The sequence below is a fragment of the Thermobia domestica genome, chromosome 14, assembly GCF_964235325.1.
Source record: "Thermobia domestica chromosome 14, izTheDome1.hap1.1, whole genome shotgun sequence".
NCBI classification, from domain to species: domain Eukaryota; kingdom Metazoa; phylum Arthropoda; class Insecta; order Zygentoma; family Lepismatidae; genus Thermobia; species Thermobia domestica.
The window spans coordinates 3,271,766-3,291,438 of record NC_137467.1 but is presented as its reverse complement, the minus strand read 5'-3'; positions in this window follow the sequence as shown (position 1 = coordinate 3,291,438).

The following is a 19,673-nucleotide window of genomic DNA, read 5'->3' as shown; positions in this document are numbered from 1 at the left end:
AATTAGGGAACAATAAAACAGTGTTTAAGATATAAGATTTCGGTGAAGTAGTATTGCCAACGAAAGTCGAAAAACATTTAATCTCGTCTCGATTCTAGTGTCGAAAAATAGACGAGAATTGACATGTTTCTTGTCTTGGGGCAACACTGGCTGTGAAGTGCTAGTGAAATTTAGGCGAAATTCCGTATGTTCTTAGTGAGCCAATAACCTTGCCCATATGTGGTAATGTTCACCCGCTGAAAGCAACTGTTGCAGCGCATGTTTGCCAAAAAAGCGTTGCAAGCTCATAGGGTCATATCAAACGTCAATTATGCTGCTGAGTTCTTGAGAACATTTATTTATGAATGTTATGAATGACATGTGGTTTCTAACCAAAATTTGGTTCGTACAGCATTCGTAATTACATCCTTAAGGATTTAATAAGGCTTTTTATTTTCCCTCTTTCCAGTCTAAGATTCAATTCCTATGCTGGCTATAGGTCCTAATAATTGTTTGGTTGACATTAAAATGTGAACTATTTGCACCATACAGCTTTCAGGTTATCAATATAATTTTTAAAGAAAGAAACCATTAATCGTTCAAGGGTCTATACTACGCTAAAGAGACACAACTAGGAAACCCCGAAGCAATTTCTCCTAGAAGCGATGAAGGTAAAGGGGGAACAGAAGACAGACACATATGAACAGTTACCATTACATATACTTTGATGTACGCGTGCACATAATCCTTCGTTTAAAGCAAAAATTGAGGCCTGTGCATAAAAAATGGTAAAAATTACACGAGCAAATTGTGCAGAAGAAACAATTTCAAAGGCTTTAGTTCATTTTTCATCCACCTAGGACGAGAGTAGAGATAATTTAAAAGGCTTGAGCTCATTTTGCATCCACCTAGGAAGACAGTACAGGTCATTTAAAAGGCTTGAGCTCATTTTGCATCCATCTAGGACGACAGTAGAAGTAATTTAAAAGGTTGAGCTCATTTTGCATTCACCTAGGACGACAGTAGATGCCATTTAAAAGGATTTAGGTCATTTTACATTCATCTAGGACGACAGTAGAGGTAATTTAAAAGGCTTTAGTTCATTCTGCATCCACCTAGGACGAAAGGAGAGGTAACTGAAAAGATTCAACTCATTTTAAGCAATCCAAGATGCTCTGTGTAAGTGTCTTGTTGTTCCACTCAAATGAGCTCAAACAGAAAGTTTAAAATAATTACTGAGACTGTTCCACCAATACCTCGACATTATAATATCAATCATGCCTTTGCTCAATTCGGAGCTTGTCCTGTTATTCGTCCGAAGGCTTCATTACAAATATTGAATAACTTTCATATCTATAGTAAATATTATATTGTGTAAGCTTGGCATAATACAGAATACCCTTCGAATATCCAGGGGAGGGAATTACTCCCCACTTGTTCAACCCTGCTTGCAGCCATGAGCACAAGTAATTAAATTTAATCAAATCGCTGTCTTCTTTGAGCGTATGGGATTAGATTATCCTTGAAGGTTACAGTGTACATTTTGTTATTATTCACGTATCTATATTATCAGAAGTTTGTACACAAAGCACGTGTTATGATGTCGTTTGTCTTCCTCATTTTTCTAAATGATTGACAAATGTTATTAACAAAAAATTGTTTCACATGACAGATACTTGGAATATTTTATTCAAAGTTTCAATCAGTAATAACCGTTTCGAATGTAATATAATGTAATCTATAAGTTTAACGTCCTACGTTTATGTCGTGTAGGCTAACGGAACGATGATTAAAGCAAGTAAATGATGATGGATGAATTGGTGGAATAATAAAGTGGGAGGAAACTCTAGTACCTCAAGAAAACCCACGGACACGATGTCCAGCACAAATGTACTTGGTCGGGGATCGAACTAGAAATCCCATGTATCGAAGGTAAGAGTTCTGCCATTGAGCCACTCTATCCCCTAATATCCTTTCCGAGTGGATGGCTCAACCATAACACATTTCTGGCAGTATTTGTTTCTTTCGGTTGCAAACACATGTCCTATCGGAAGTACTGGCAATGTGTACATTTTGTATTGACTTAGAAATATTATAACGCAAGAAATAATTGCAGTTTTTGTTTCAACTTCGAGAAAAGTGCACTTTGATAAAGCAAATGTATGTCAAAGACAAGGAAGGCACATGATATATTCAGTGGCCTTTGCTTTCTTTACCTAGCACACGTATCATTTGGAACACTTTGCTTTCCTTACCTAGCACACGTATTATTTGGAACAATTTGCTTTCTTTATCTAGCACATATACTGCTTGAAACACTGCTTTGTTTACCTAACACACGTATTGTTTGAAACACTTTCCTTTGTTTACCTAACACACGTATTGTTAAAATGCACTTCCTTTGGCAGTGGAAGTCATGAAACTACTTGATGCATTGATAGGACGAATTGTCCTGCCAGCTGATCTCGTGCTCGATTCCTAGTTGGACAATTCTGAAGTTTAAACTGATTATGATGGTTCGGATTCCACTGTAAATTGTAGATTCATGTCTCATATAGCCTGAGTTCTGAGGGACGTTAAAATCAACGAATCAACGAATAGGAACAATCTTTATTCATCCTTGTAATAGGTAGATACTAATAGTACATCATTACAAACATAAGTTGTCCACGAGATTAATTCAGTTAGGTTGAAACAGTGCCATAACCCTCTTTCTGAAAACAACAATTGTGTTTAAAATGTAGATGTAAAGATACAAATGTTATTTCTATTCTTAATGAAGATGGCCAGTCATTTCCTTTGTTTTCTTGTTCAATCTTTTCTGGCCCTCCAATTGTGTAATCCAATATCTTTGTGAATAAATTCGCTCCGAACAAGAAGCTTCCGTCCGTTGATGTGTGTGACTTACTGTTTTGTTAAATATTTCAGAAAGTTGATGGACAAATTGGAACTTCAGGTTTCAGCAGAAAATTTGGAAGTTGCAAAGAGATGTCACAAACTAAACAAGAGCCCTATGCTACATTTCTTGCAGCAGTTGGATTATCAGGGGTTTCGTGTCCTCTGACTCAGGTATTGTTAGTTTATCTTTTTCTTGAAATATTAAATTTAAAATTGTAACTTAGGCCAACGGTATCTGGGCATATTCAATTGTGTCGTGCTGAGTTGCACTCCTTATCCTCTGTTGTAATAAATATCAATCGAAATGCGACTTTAAAAGAGATCTTAGGCTTTTTAAAAGATAGGTAATTCCACCTTATTCAGGCATGTCTCATCGAAAAAAAAAAAAAACACTTACATGGTACACCCTCTAACAGACGACCAGAATCTTACTGACAATCTTATTTAAAATAGTATTTTCATCAACGTTATCCTAACCGCATAGAATCATCTCACACTCCACTATAACTTTCATTGAGAAGCGAAAATGCTCTCGCACAATACATATCAGATCAACAAGTGCATTTTATCAATGGTTTGCCTTCTGTGCAAAGCGTGTCCTAATATTACTCAGCTCTCTACATGTGACATATGTGGTGTCCAACATGCTACATACCCTTCTTAAGGAACACATACATCTAAACCACTTCTATACAAGCCTGGAACAGTTGTGCCTCTGGTTATTCATCCTACTTTTCAGTATCAATTGGTACATCGTCCACTATTACAACCAACGACACTTCAGTCTATTACCCTTGTTCTTCAGAACACATTTCGTTCTGAGTGGAAAGCTATCCTCACACACGTTACTACGGCTACATGTGATACCTTTCACCTGCATATGGCTGGTACGTACTCTGGTCTATCTATGCACATCCACTTTCGTTCAGATATCTTTACATGAGTATGTACACTCATTGAAGAAGGCCATCACACTTCTCTTTTCGAACATCTGCTCATTACATACTAATAGATTAATCCTGAAAACTACGGGCACACCCTAAAACATAAATTGCATTGTAATTAAAATTATTGCAAATATCATTCCATTTAATTATATTTTCTTTAAGTCGACTCAGCATTACTATTTCCCTCACTACCATCTCATTCGATCACATTTGACGTAAAACGTTTCTGCCTTTTAAAGCATTTAATAATTCTCTTCCACGTTGTCAAATTATACCACCTAAATCTCAACATTATTCCGAGAATGTCATTTTGACCATTTACTTTCCGCATACGTTCTTACCATCCGCGACAATACCGCTTCATCACGTACTTTGATATAAAATTACGCACTTACTTTATTCTAGTGGATATTATCACTCATGCAGTGACGCTGCAAGTCAGCTCTTCCAAATTTCCTAGTAACGACACATAGCTGCATGCCTTCTTATGCCTAATCACACTCACTCAGATAGTAGCACGACGCCAGTCGTAGCTGTTGTGTTTAATAATCTTTTACAAAATGCTTGAGTAGAAAGTTTTGGCTCCGTTTTGATTTTGAGTTTAGCATTCCTTTTTGTAACGAGGCTACGTGAGAAACTAACCTGCAGCATAGCATCTGATTCGAAACACATGATCTTCCGCCTTGAATTGAACCGATCTAAAGGTGATTACGCCAACCCCTTATGGGGCGTTTACACTTAGTCGATTTAGACGCACGACTAAATCGACTCGCTGCATTTGCCACTAAATCGAAGCAACTAGACCGAATCAGATTGATGGATGTGTTCAATTATTTCAACCACAAAAAATAGAACGTCTTTTAATTCAGTTGCCAGTCGATTAGTCGCCTTCGATCAACAAGCGATTAAGTTGAAGTTCCGTTTACACGGTTGATTAAGTTGAAAGTGGCGTCAATTCAACTGAATTGAACGCAAATCGACTAAGTGTAAACGCCCCATTAGCCACGAAGGGGACCCCTTGGCTCTATTAATCTAACCATTTACTTATTTATTATCTCTTTCGCACAGCTAAACTGTAACTCTACTTCATGTACAACTATCTTTAAGTACAATTTTATTAATGCCAATTGGGACCAACACCAACATATTAAAGCAATTTTGAGAGTCTAACTCTTATATTGGCCTCCACCAACAATTTATCGGTTATGCACAACGTTAGAAAATGCCAACAGCACTAGTATTGAGAATGACATTCCTTAATATTCTTAACCTAAGGAACGCCCTACCATACCATCTTACTTGTTGGATATGCTAAAACAGTCACAGAAATACTTATCTGAATATAACCGAACTAATGATTGTTATTTCTGACCATTACAGCACATGGCGAAACATTGCATAATTTCGAGGAAACCTTTGAACTGGAAACTCGCCTGTAACCAATAGCACGATGAGCGAAATTCAAATCGATTCTAAAACACTAGCTTTAGAGATCTTACTTTTCAGAAACGAGGACTCTAATATACACTTTTGATAGTGACACACTATTACAGAGCTTGGCTATGCTAGTACCTTTTGTCAAATTCTTTCAAGATGTCTTTACTCCATATTCATTTCATATCTTGATTTGTCCATCTCATCATCGCATCTGTGCTACTAGTGACCCTACACAACCACGCTCTCAACCTAAATTTCACTTCGATGAGTCTTATAACTCAGTATGATACCTTGAATATTCTCAGACATCGTCGGAACACAGCTCTGTGTACCAATAACATATCTTATTGTCAACTTCTCAACGCCCCACTAACCTTTATAGGTCTGTTTATATAAATTTACTTCACAGTTTTATCAACTGACTACTTTTCCACACAGTGAAAATTTGAAAAAAATATTAGTGTTCTTAAAACCTAAGAGTGATCCGTTCTCACTTACGTCTTATCAACAAATAAACTCGGTAAGTCATTCAAGAGAAACGCAGTGAAGCAACTCCATCCATATCTTGGAGAAAATCATGTTTTCTTCCTTCCTTCCTTCCTTCCTTCCTTCCTTCCTTCCTTCATTTCGCATCAATTATCCACTACTAAAGATTTCATTTTTACTTATTTATTTATGTAGTCTTATTTTATATAGTGAAGTTAAGGCTAATCATGCCTTGTCTCCCACTTAACCATGCAAACACTAAAATTAGTATTATAGTGTTCAATATTTATAGAATAATAATTAAAAAAAAACATACACACACATTGAAATGACAACAAAAAATACACTCATAGTTACACACACACACACACACACACACAGACGCAGACATGGTCAAGGGCGCCGATTTCTCTGTAAATTTGGGGGGACTTTCAGATGCAGAAGGTATATACAGTATATGAGGATTTTAAGACAATTTGCATTCAAATTATGAAAAATATAGAATATTCATAAATACAATAGGGGGACCACATGAGCTTTGCGGGGCCTGGGCCACCTGGCCCCTCAGGCTCGGCGCCCTGGTACACGGTCACATAGACTACTACTAATAAACACATAATATTTTCAGATACGTTATGAAATACGAGAAATAAATAAAAGGTTAGACGAATAAAACTCAGCATTTTAATCAGATATCAGTAAGCCTAGAGAGATTCGAGGATGGTCTGCTCAACTGACTTCTTGAATAGATTGAAAGCACAGTCTTAAAGAGAAGTGTGAGTTGATGCAGATGACATCTATCGGCACGTTTCAGAAGGCAGCTTTCTGAAGTAGGGAGTTAAATGATTTGATCATTTGAGATTATAAGCAAACTGCAGGCATTTTGGATACGTTGTAACCAGTATACTAAGTCTTCATTTAAGTCTGATAGAGCTACACCATAATATGCAAGATGGGGATATATTAGATATTGTACAAGAAGTAACTTCGTTTCAGTGGGTAGAGTTTCTTTTAGTCCAGTGAGTGAATGCAAGAACCAGAATGCCTTCTTACATACAGCGTTGATGAGAGGTTTCTACTCAAGAAATTGATCTATTATTATCCCGAGATTTGTGATGGTTTCAGAAATGGAATAATTGCTCCATTTATATGTGCTGCTGGTACATTCGAACGGTGCATTTGCATAAGTCATTTAGAGGAGACACAAATGCATTTAAATTTAAGTGGATTTATGGTTAACCCATTTTCTTTTGACCACAAGTAAATGCGGTGCAAATCCTCATTCATTTGTTGAATTAAATTGTTCAAATTTTTGGTATAGAACTGAGGTATAGATTTGAAAATAATGCGCTTATTGGTGATGCATACATTATCTTAAGACAGGAGGATGGTCATTAATGTATAAACAGAACAGGAAAGGGCCAGGGATGCTTCCTTAAGGGACACCATGAGTGAGATTCGTAGTGAAGAGGAAGTATTGCATAGTGCTACAAATTGCTGCCGCCCCTGTAGATAATTTTGAACTCATTTAACAACACCGTTGGAGAAGGTAAATCTTTACTGAACCTTAATCTGGTCTCATTTTAACATTGAACGAGCTTGTGATATAATTTTGCATGCTGATCTCATTTGTAAGCTTTCACTTTCACCGCTTAACTATGTATGAATCATCGCTGATCCCTTTTATCACAGACTTGCTTATGTACATACTAATGGTGCCCAATTAATAACCTTTGTTCTACGTGCAGATTTTTCTCAAGGACCTGTTCTGCCTCCCATCCTATATCATCTGTATGTCACTGATATACTACAAAGGTACTCTCCAGTTTGCGGTCGTTACAACAAATCTCGTATTTGGAAAATGAAATGAAATCTTGAAGTTTTATATCCCACCGTTATGCCGGTTAGGCTAAAGGTGACGGTGATTACGAAAAATGAATGAAATGGTGGAATGAAGAAAGTGGGAGGAAACGGGAGAACCCCGAGAAAACCCACGAGCACGGTGTTTGTCCACCACAAAGCCCACACGGCGCGAGCTGGGATCGAACCCGGGACCCCGAGCACCGGAGGTGAACGCTCTACCACTGAGCCACCGCGCCCCCAAATCTCGTACTTGGATCTTCCGCTGATTAAATATATCACGTCCTTAAACTTGCCTTTGATATGATCACTAGGTATTGTTTTAAGTGAAAACTTAAACTAAGTCCTACGAAGACTCTTACTTGCCTGAAGAAGCACAATTTCTGTCCCACGAAAAATCTTGAACGCCTCGCTACTTCACTTACTGGATGACATCTTACATTACAGGACCTCTTAAAATATCTTGTACCATTCGACAAGCACTTTACCTGGAAAATCCATCTTACAAAGGAAGGTCACGAAATGGCTCCGCTGAGATCCGAATGAGACAATTGTGTTTGCATTTGATATGTTATAACTAGACGAATTCCAAAGTTATACGTGCCACCGGTCGGGACATAGTGAGTTAAAACATATTTTGTAATGTAAAACTATTACCTCGCAGAATAGTTTCAACCAGGTCACTTGCTCGAAAACGCTTTGGTAAATGGAATACTCGACGAACACGTATCTCATCATTTTCAAGGGCATACTTTTTGTGGTAAAGAAAGTTTGCCCAGGATCTCCCGCAGGGTCCTAAACGGGATATAATTCAAAAATTTCAAATGGCAAAGGAGGTTAAGTAGCAAATCACTTGAAAGCTGTTATGAAATGAAAGAATATGGAGCAAGTCTCGACTCTCTACGATAACTCTACAAAATGACAGAGGGTCAAAATGTAAACACAAACTTAGTAGATAAGTCTATTGCCACCTTGAATCCAAGATAGTCGCTTATAACATACGTCGAAAGTATAGACACTCCAAACTGCTGAAGCTAGGGAAACAAAATTTGGCATGAATGTTGATCAGTAAGCGTAGGTGAGTTTGATTGTCATAGCAGAATGACTCAGGTTCTTCTCCATCTTCACCGCTTCCGCTCTCTCTGCATATCAACCATATCACTAGCTATCATTTTGTCTTTCAAGAACTTTTGGACCAAGCTTCTACTATACAACGGAGCACATATCCGGCAATGGACGTCTGGTTGGCGTTTATGAATAGGAAGACGCTTCTGAGCATCACAATCCTAATCTATCTACCTATTCCGCACATCATTATATATGATTTCTTCTTTCTATATACATCTATTCAATAATACGTATATTGTGTCAGATACCCATATATATGTAAGATTTTATACCAAAATATGTATATGAAACTGCACAACTGCAGAATTTCAGCCAATTAACGAAACTGTATTATCGTATGACAACCATGTTTTGATATAACGTCCTGAACAGTGTTGATTCACCTACAATGGAGAAAGCATAACGTTTCACTACTAATCAATCTATGTGTAAGATAGTCTATATGAAAAACTGTGCATGCAAGAAATTACAATATAGGTGTATATGTCTAATATAAAAACATTTTGAAGCTGTTGTGATACCTCTCATAAGCCAGTGTTCGTAGTAAATAAAAAGTTTGACTGATGAATATTATAATAATAGAGTTATTAACATTATCACATCATTAGAATGCGCCAGCGGCGAGCTGGTGTGTTCCTAAAGACACAAAATGTAGATTGAAGGAACATCGTGGCGCTGTTCGTGGTTCTTTTGTTCATTCACTTAGTTCTACGAGGGACATACTGAAAGTCGTGAACAACATGCTTTCACTACCGTAAATTTAAGTTGTAAGTGAAAGCAAGTATATCATCTCAAACTACAGACCTTTCTTTCTTTCATTCCAGACGTTGGCGCTGTTTGTTCTAGCTCGTAACCACAAGCAGAATTTCCAAAATGGCGGGCAGCGATGTTTCGTTTCGACAGCGTGTGGTAATTGAATTCCTTGTTAAAGAGAACCAATCTGCTTCTGAAATTCAGCGCAGACTCAGCGTCTCTATGAGATGTGTGCATAGGTGCCAGCAGTGTTAGGAGTTGGGTGAAACATTTTAAGGATGGAAACACAAGTATCAAAGATGAGTCTCGCAGCGGGCGCCGTCGAACTGCCTCCACGTAACGCAACAAGTAAGGAATGAAGTGATTATGGGAGATAAGCGTATCTCTGTGGATGAAATCGCTGCAAAAATTGTTGTTGGACATAGTAAGGTGCAAGAAATGATTCACAGCTTAGTTATCTGCAGGTTTGTGCGTCAGAGACGTCAGAGACTAACCATTGCCTAAACCCTTCTTCAGATATTTTGACGTGAAGGTGATGACTTTTTGACAAGTATTGTGACTGGAGATGAAAACCGGTTCCATCATTATGAACCTGAAACAAAACGACAGAGTATGGAATGTCACCACTTGAATTCGTCACCGTAGAAGAAAGAGAAGACAGTGCAATCGGTAGGGAAAATTATGGGGTATGTCTTCTGGGATGCACAAGGTTGCATTCTGGTTGACTTTTTGAGCCTGGACAAACTATAAATGAAGCAGACCAGAAGATTTGGGTGGGAAACACTTCCACATTCACCCTTCAGCCCCAACATGGAACACTCCGACTACCGTCTTTTCGGTTGTTTGAAGAAACAGATGCGTGGCCATCGCTACGAGACACTGGAGTATATTCGGGAAGCAGTGCGTCAGTGTCTACAGGCAGCTGGAACGGAATTCTATTGCAAGGGCATTTTCAAACTTACAGAGCGATGAGAAAAATGTGTGCAGAAAAGAAGACTATGTGGAAAAGTGCAAGAAAGGTCTATAGATTGAGATAATATATTTTGTTTCACTTACAACTAAATATTACGGTTTTGAAAAAATGTTGCTCGCGACTTTCAGTATGTTCCTCGTATAACACGGCCACGATATTACTTTGTACTGCAAAATTAACATCGCTGTTTAATCTAAGAACACTTAACACTGGTTCTGTATGAAACCATTAACACTGGACCTATGTTAACTGCAACACGAGACTGTCAATATTGAAATAACATGCTAAAGTACTAGTGATTCTGGGATCACTGGACTGTATTAAAAAAAACTAACTAACTAACTAACTCTATGGCCTATGGAACCCGGAGGTTCAATGCCACGTTCACAAAAGCTCTCCACTGACTTCTATCCTTAGCTAACTGCATCCAGTTTCTACTCTGTATTCCAATCTCTGCGAGATCCATCTTAATATTGTCCTCCCATCTGCGCCTAGGTCTTCCTAATGGTCGTTTTCCGATTGGTCTTCCAGTCAAGACTTTGAAAGCGTCTCTACTTTCTTCCATTCTAGCTACATGACCCGCCCATCTAAGCCTCCTAGATTTGACGACCCTAACAATGTTGGGTAAACCATATAAATTATGTAGTTCCTCGTTATGAAGTTTCCGCCATTCCCCATTCCCGTTCCTCTTGGGTCCGAATATTCGTCTCAGGATCTTGTTCTCAAATACTTTCAATCTATGTTCTTCCCTCAGAGTAAGTGACCATGTTTCGCAGCCATACAGAACTACAGGCATGATTATCGTTTTGTATATTTTAAGTTTCAAATTCCTCGACAGAATTCGTGACGACAAGAGATTTTGAACCGAATAGTAACACGAATTCCCTGCTTTTAGTCGACATTTAATTTCTCCGTGAATATGATTTTCCTCTGTTAATATTGATCCTAGATATTTGAAATATTAAAATATTAAAAAAAATTAATTTCTATTAACACAATAAAGTTTTGTTGTGTATGTACGTTGTGTTATTAATGTTTTCATATTTTTAAACAAAAGTATTGGTTTGCATTTACTATGTAAAAAGCAAGAAGTCTGAGAAAGTCATACCCACATTAAAAATACTGAAAACACTGCTAGTCTTACTGACTACACCACAGTTACTCTTCATACATATATTCTTACAAACACTAACAAAGAATTGGAGGATGCCACAGAAGGGTTTTGTAACACACAAAATATAATTCGTTAATTAAAAATATGTTATTATCTTTCAGATTGGACTAACACTAGCCAATGCGCAAAGCTTGGACTACTCGCAATTGGCAGAGGCCCCTGGTAATATTAATGTTAATGTAACGCTAACGACGAAGGAGAAGGAGTGTGTAATCTACACAAATGGATCAATGGTATTCTTAGTGTGAATGGAAGTTTCTAACTGAACAGTTTTAAAAATCAAGTTCGAAAGTATGAAAGAGATGTAATTCGTTCTTTTTTTTATTATTATCGTTGCACCCTTGGTTGAAGTTAAAAAGAAAATAAAAATAAATAAATAAAATAATAAGAAAGATTTGCGTATTGCCATGTTATATTATTTTGTATCTCCCTAGTTCCAAACCTGTATTATGTTATTAATATGTACGTAATACGAGAAGTCAAAAATTAAACGAACGAGAAAAGGTACATTTATTCTAATGATAAAAAACTGAAACATATATTATTTTTCTGCATAACCTCGCCGAACTTCAACGCACTATTCCTAACGTCTTCGCAAGAATTTTATTCTGTCCGAAAGCAAGTATTTTGGTTGTACCTGTAACCAATTTTTGCACCGCATCAATGGCTAGCTGATGCTTGCCATTTAAATTCCTTAACTTCTGGTGATGGCGGGTGTTTCCAAACCGTGCTCCCAGCCTTACTTTCCGGTTAGTGATGATGTATTCAAGTGTTATTGTATATGACAATAACGATTTGCTGTAACAAAATCCATCTCTCTCTCGACCGTAACGGGTTAATTTTTTACGAGAGATGTCCAACCTTTGTGCCTTATGTTTCCTGATAAACAGCTGTCACCATACTGCGCTTGCATTCGACGAATAATTTCTGCAGGTTTAACACCATTCCGCAAACTAAAAGCGAATCACTGTCGTCATTTTCTTCTTGGTGCAGATCAAGAATGGAGCTGCCTTGTTTAACTGTCCGGTACACTCCAACGACTAACGCGGGAATAAGAGTGACACGTTGCGTAGGTGTTGCAGACGACACTAATTCAGCGGTGGATATTAGCAGTGTTACCAAACCCTAGTGCGAGGTATAGTAAATCCCTTTACTTTTTGACTTCCCCTCGTAATTCTGTGGATATTGTGTGTAAGTACCAACGTTGCTATATACGTACAAAATACATATTGGATAAATCTAACTAAAAGTAAAGACAAAAAGTATTTACTAAAGACTAAAATAGCACTCTCATCCATAAAAAATCATATAAGATTCGATTTTGGATGAAGATGAGACTGCACACTTAAAAAAATCTTCCTTTCACTTTAATGTCACACGATTATGCCTGATAGGCTAAGGGAAACGGATGGTTGAGACAAGTGAATGATGATGGAAGAATTGATGAAATGACAGTGTGGGAGACGATGTTGTCCACCATAAAGTTGCCTGGTCGGGGATAGAAAAAGGGACCACAAGCACCAGATGTAAGCATTGTACCACTGAGCCACCGTGTGCCCCCACAATTAAAAGAACTCCGATCATACAAGAGAGAAAATTTGAGCCCTCCGAAAATTTGACGGAACAGTTCTGAAAAGGACAATAACTCTAGGTTGAAGTGTCAGAAAGGACTCAACAATTATTTTGAAACTTTAATTCAACTATCATGTGGTTCGGATTCTACGTTAATCAGTAGGTCCCGTCTCATATAGCCTCTTTGCTGAAAGGGACGTTAAACTCAAAATCAAGTCAACTCAATTTGATTCAACTAATGTATCAGTAGGCGAACAACAGAGGCGGCACAATGATTAGCTTCAAAGAGAAAGAAATTTATAAGATCTACAAACAAGATGGTAAATCGAAAAGAGGTAATACTGAAGAGTTTTTAATAAAAATATTTATTTATAATATGAGTAATTAGGGATACGAAGATTTGAGATGAACACTTGTGATAAATCGATAAGAATTATCAAAATAACAATATACAGGGTGTTTTAAAACAACACTGACAACGTCTGGGAAATAATTCCTCACACCAAGATAAGACAAAAAGTATAGACCACCCTGGGTGCACTAATGGTTTCTTTTGGAGTTATAGGTGCCGAAAACATGAAAAAAATGAATTTTAAAGCTCCATAGCTCTAACACTATGGGGCATACCGTAGCCAGTTCAAGACTTTACTTAGGAACTAGAATATACCCTATCCAAAAATCCATGTTTCAGAATCCTAAGGTATTTTCGCAACAATTTTTATATAGGTAGTTGGTAAGGACTTCAAACTATATGACCGTAGCCAAACTCTCTCTATAAAAATTGTTGCATGAGTGCCCTTGGATTCTGAAACATGGATATTTGGATAGGGTATATTCTAGTTCCTAACTAGAGTCTCGATGTCCTAAATAATATCCTAAATAAAGTCGAACTCGGCTGTCCCACGCCTTTACTTGAGTTTGGACTCGAACGCTCTCAAACAGATTTAAAAGGATCCCTTGCAACTAGTGGCGTAACTAGTTTTACGGCGCCCCGGATTGATCGATCATCAATTTATTCATAATAACCTCCTGCAACATGCATTTTATCTGATGCGTTACACACACGCATACACACACACACACGCATATATATTTATTATGCACGCACCAGTGAATTTCCGTGGCAAATCATGAACAATTCAGATAATTTATATAATATTAGTGGACGAATATGTAATACAACTTATATCAATAACATACATCATTCCTCAAAGTAACAAATACGGTGAAAATAAACATACGATCACTAGACATTACGTGAGGGTGAAATAGGTTTAAACTTCAGACACTACAAAATACATTTCGTTTGCTTTCCTCGTAGGTATGGTGGTTAGCATTTGTGCCTTTGGTGTATGGCCTTCCGGGTTCGATTCCCTCTGGGAGAAAATTTGGAGTTTTAACTGTTCTCAATGTTTTTGTGTTCGTGTCTCTGTCGTTCAAGGTTGCTGAAAATAACTGAAACGCTTTTTTCATTCTATCTAAAATAGGCTAATCTTAAATTAGCATTACCGATTCGAGTTTTCTAACGAGTGTTGCAACTTAATTTGAATGTAAAATTCAGTCTTAATTGGTACTTAAGTATTTTGCAGTATGTAAATTATTCATTGTAGCTTTGGAAAATTCAAGATTACTATTAAAACTCCAACTGACCAATGCAGTATATATATTTTAAATTTATATTGTAATGTCCCACGTGATGTAGTGTATAAACAAATCCACACCTCAGTGTTTACAAACACCACCACGTGGTTTGGTAAGAGGATTTCACAGATCTACCAGATGGATCTACAATCACTTGCAGACGACCGCTTCTAGCCCTCCCATGGAGCAGCAGACGATCACATACAATTGCCACCACCGCTAGCCAAGGAACCCGTTAAATTGGCTGGACGACGGCAATTCTGTACCAGTTTTCTGGTGACCCTCCTACTGTTTACCACGGAACACTAGGAGTAACCTAATCCCAGGCCTCTAGTCTACAACCGGACTACGCCTATCCTATCTCCTTGCTTAGCCTGCTACGGAGCTCTGTTGGCCACTTAACCCTCCTCTGCTTGCTACGGAGCATTAGGTCCCTATCTCCCCTATGCTTAGCCTGCTACGGGGCTCTGTAGAGATCCTGTCTGCGACCTTACGGTCAAAGACTACCCATAACTAATCTTGTATAATAGAGAGATTGTTTGTACAGTATTTTGTACAAATACTTTTGTAGTGAAACTTTCATAATAAAAACCGGTAATGGGAGTCGATTCCGGACACTCTTTTTATTAACGCTCTACCTATACATATATAGGACAAAAGTTTTACATAGTCGAGGCTTTGACTGGCTCAGTTTTGATCTGAATACTCCCCTATGGGACAGTATTTTTATTGTAACTGGAAGTGAACTCTTTTGTAATAGGTATGTGATTTTGCTTATTTGTAAAATTAGTGATCTTGGACTTGACTTTATTTACTGCATGCCTCATACTCGATCAGAAAAGAACACTTTGCCGGAGGACGGTGCAGATATGGATCAGAATTCACCCCCTTCTTTGAATATACCACACCTCACTAAATATTAGGGACACGTTACGGAAGACCCCGATAAATTTTTATGCTATTTGATTATCTTGCGTTATTGGATTCTTGTAATGCTGAAAAAAAAAAAGAATTGTTACCGATGTATTTACAAGATATGACCCTCAATTTATTGTTACAGTTAAATGCCCAGAACCAATTGGATTCACTTAATTACGAACAATTAAAAGCTAAATTAGTTGACTTGATTAGACCAAAATTACCTGCCTATAGGGCTGAGTTCGAAATTTTTCAGGTCCAACACGGCGAAAATGAGCCAATTGAAGGATATTTTCTAAGGAAATTGAAAGTTATACGACAAGTTCTGCCTCAGGCTACTGAGAACAGAAAATATTTTATCCTTAAGATTAAAGAAAACCTTTTTGCAAAAGATCGCGTTAGAAACATTCACAACAGTTCAAGGTTTACAGACGCACTTACTGTACATAACCTGGGAAAGGCGCATGACCTAATGAAAAAACGTGATTACGTAGAGTTACAATACGCAATTTATTCACTCTGCGATCACAATTCACCAGTCAGTAGTTTAAATTCATCGGCAGTAGCTGGCTCTTCCTTCCCTACATATTATCAACAATGAACTTATCCGTTATATAATCCGTCACCTAATTGGAATCAATACCAACCACCTGCCCCCAGTATTTCCTGTACCTTCAGCACCACAGCTACAGGGTGCATCACAAAATCCTCCCCCTCCATTACCTCCAAATCCTCCCCCGAATTTGGTAATTTGAATCCTCCTCCCGACCCCGCCGCAGCGCCTAGCACATCTGGTACTTCTAGCGCAAATAATTCATTGGACTTAAGTAATTTAGCAAATCAAATGGCAGAACTATCTCTTCTAGTAGCGTAAAATGCTATTAAGAATTCACAATCTAGACGAGGCAGCCGTAACAGTTACAGAAATACAAATAATGGCAATCATAATCAAAATAATGATGGAAAGAAAAACAATCCTAAAAATAATAAAAATAACAATAATACTCGTAGGCCAGAAACAGTCAGTTTGTGGTACGTGCTATAAAAACATTTCATTCTTCCAGCACATGTTATAAAAATAATACGCAAGGAAACGCCTAGAGAGGCTCCAGGACAAATTGTATCAAAAACATGTTCTGAGGGCCGAAAGTCGGAAATTAAAAGAGCAACAAAAAGTCACAAGTACTATAATAATAAACAGTTATTGACATCGCTTGATACTGTGGCTCCAATATCCGATAGAAGAGAAAACATTAAGTTGTTAAATCAAGAACATAAATTGTTAATTAGTGTAACAATTAACAATGAAAAATATCCCGTAGTCACTGACACAGGTAGCTTGACGAACCTCTGGTCAGAAAATTGGCTTCCTCCAAATACAAAATGGATTCCTTTTAGCACCAATCTACGAGGAATAGATAATTCCGTCGCAAATTTACGTTATGTAGCTTTAATTATATCCAGGATTCGTGCAAGAACTTTTTGCCACTATTTCTGAATTTTAGAGCTCTGAGACTTTTTGATTTTACTTGGAGAGGACATTCTAAATCCTTTACAGGCCAAACTTGATCTGCAAAAGAATATATTATCAGTATACAAGAAATCACGGCCACTGCCGTACGCAATTCAAGTTGATGACCAAGAACAAGTATCTGCAAACGCAATTCATATAATAAAGTAGCATAAATCGGCTGACGTATTTACTACTGGAAAGGTTACCATACCAGCCAGGTCAGGTCACATTTCTTTTTACCAATTAATGTCAAGAATCGGAAAATGGATACTGAGTATTTTATTATCTCTCTATTAGAAAATTTATTAGACAAATACGAGTTACAGATTTTGCCTATTAACCCTTTGGGGATCCTATGGTACAATTTGTACCATACGCATTTTTCATGGTACATTGCGTTATTTCTCTTCTATTTGAGCTTTTTCGTCCGGATTTTTTTTGTTTTCCAAGTCCAGAGGTCTTGTAGAAGACATTACGTATGGTTTTGAGACCTTCCTGCGTCCAGACATAAGAGGTGATGACGTCATAATTCAAAAATTTATTTTCTCATTTACTAAGCCTATGTTCAATTTTTTTGGCGGGCTTATTGTTCCACGTAGAAGATTGAAATTTTGCACAAACATTCAATCAACCGAGTAGTATTTACCAGATTTTTTTGTTCCGATGTCAGTGCTAAAACAGGGGGGAGGGGGAAACAGAAATGCAAAGGGTTGAAAAAAGGGATATTTTTACCCCCAAAATCCCGTTTTTCGTCATTTTCCCGCCTCACATATATGATGGGAACACGTGAGTCATACCGTCTGAAAGGCAGTTCCATTCTGAAGAGAATGACGGTCAAATCATTGTCCTAGGGTAATTAGGGACGTCTCAGGAATTTTTTGAAAAATATACTTCTATATAGGGAAAAATGGGACATGGTGGGTATATTTTTTTGGCGGGTTTACTTTTGACCTAGAAGATTGAAATTGTGCACAAACATTCAGCCCACCCAGTAGTATTTATCAGATTTTTCAGATCTCTGCATTAAAACAGGGGGTCCAGAAGGAAAAAATTTGAAAAAAGGGATTTTTAGACAAAAAATCCCGTTTTTTGTCATTTTTCCGCCTCACATACATGAAGGGGACACGTGAGTCATACCGTCTGAAAGGCAGTTCCATTCTGAAGAGAATGATGGTCGATATTAGTTACTAACTTCTTTCTCGCATGAAGACACAAAGAAAAAGCAATACAATTCGAAAACAAAGTTATTGAGGAAAAATATAAGTTACAGTACATACCAGAAAACAAGTGAAAGTTACAGGAAGCTGGAGGTGGTTGCAAGGGAATAGACTCAGCCCTCTCTGGGTACCCCCTAGCAAAAGGCGTGATGGAAGGTCGAAATGGGTTATTAATGATATATTGATGATGATACTTGTAATGCAATTGAACTTGAATTAAAATGACAGAAGTGTTCAGGCTTCCGTGCATGTTAAATAAAAAGCAACTAACTTCTTGCCTTTCTGGAGTCAAATTTCGGCTTTTTTTAATTGAAACATCATGTGTATACATAAATATAGTATAGAAAGACATAAAAAAATACATCCTGTAATGCGACATTTAAAAATAAGTTCAGCATAAATGCTATTTACAGGAAATAGCTGCTGTATGTCGAAGGTCTCAAATAGGGTCTAAAGTAAAAAAAAGAAACCTTTTTTTTATATACGAATCTTGTAACTGTATTACAATAAATAGGAAAGGCTTAATAAATAAATAAATAAATAAATAAAAATAAAAAGTATATACGAAAATTACATTTTTTTCTCATATTGTACTTGATTGCAATCTCTATTACTTTTGATTATGTGCATATTAGAAAAAAGGAGTGGGATAATATATAATACGCAGATTAGACTGTTAGGATTATTGCTTCAAGAATAGAACCGAAGATGTCTACCCTCACGAAGTGTGTAGTTTTGTTAATGATGCTCTGGGTCCCAGCCTTACTGGAACAAAAAGGTAACTTTAGTTAGGCTAAGAATTTTAATTATTGACTGTCATTTCATTAAGAGTAGATAATACATCAATCGAATTCATCAAGAATATGGCAGAGAGGCGCTAGAAAGAGTCTTCCGACTCGGCAATGAAATATATGAGACAGGAGAATGGTCAAAGGACTTCCTTAAGACGATCATGATACCGATGGCTAAGAAATCAAACGCAAAGAGATGTGAGGATTGTAGAACTATTAGTATCATATCTCATGCAGCTAAAATTCTGCTTCAAATTCTAAACAGAAAGTTCTATGGAAAAGTTCATGAAAAAGTTGAGAAGGAACAGTTCGGGTTCAGGAGAGGTATAGGGCCCAAGAGACACGATAGGATTATTAAGGGTCATTGGTGAAAGATTTATAGAAAA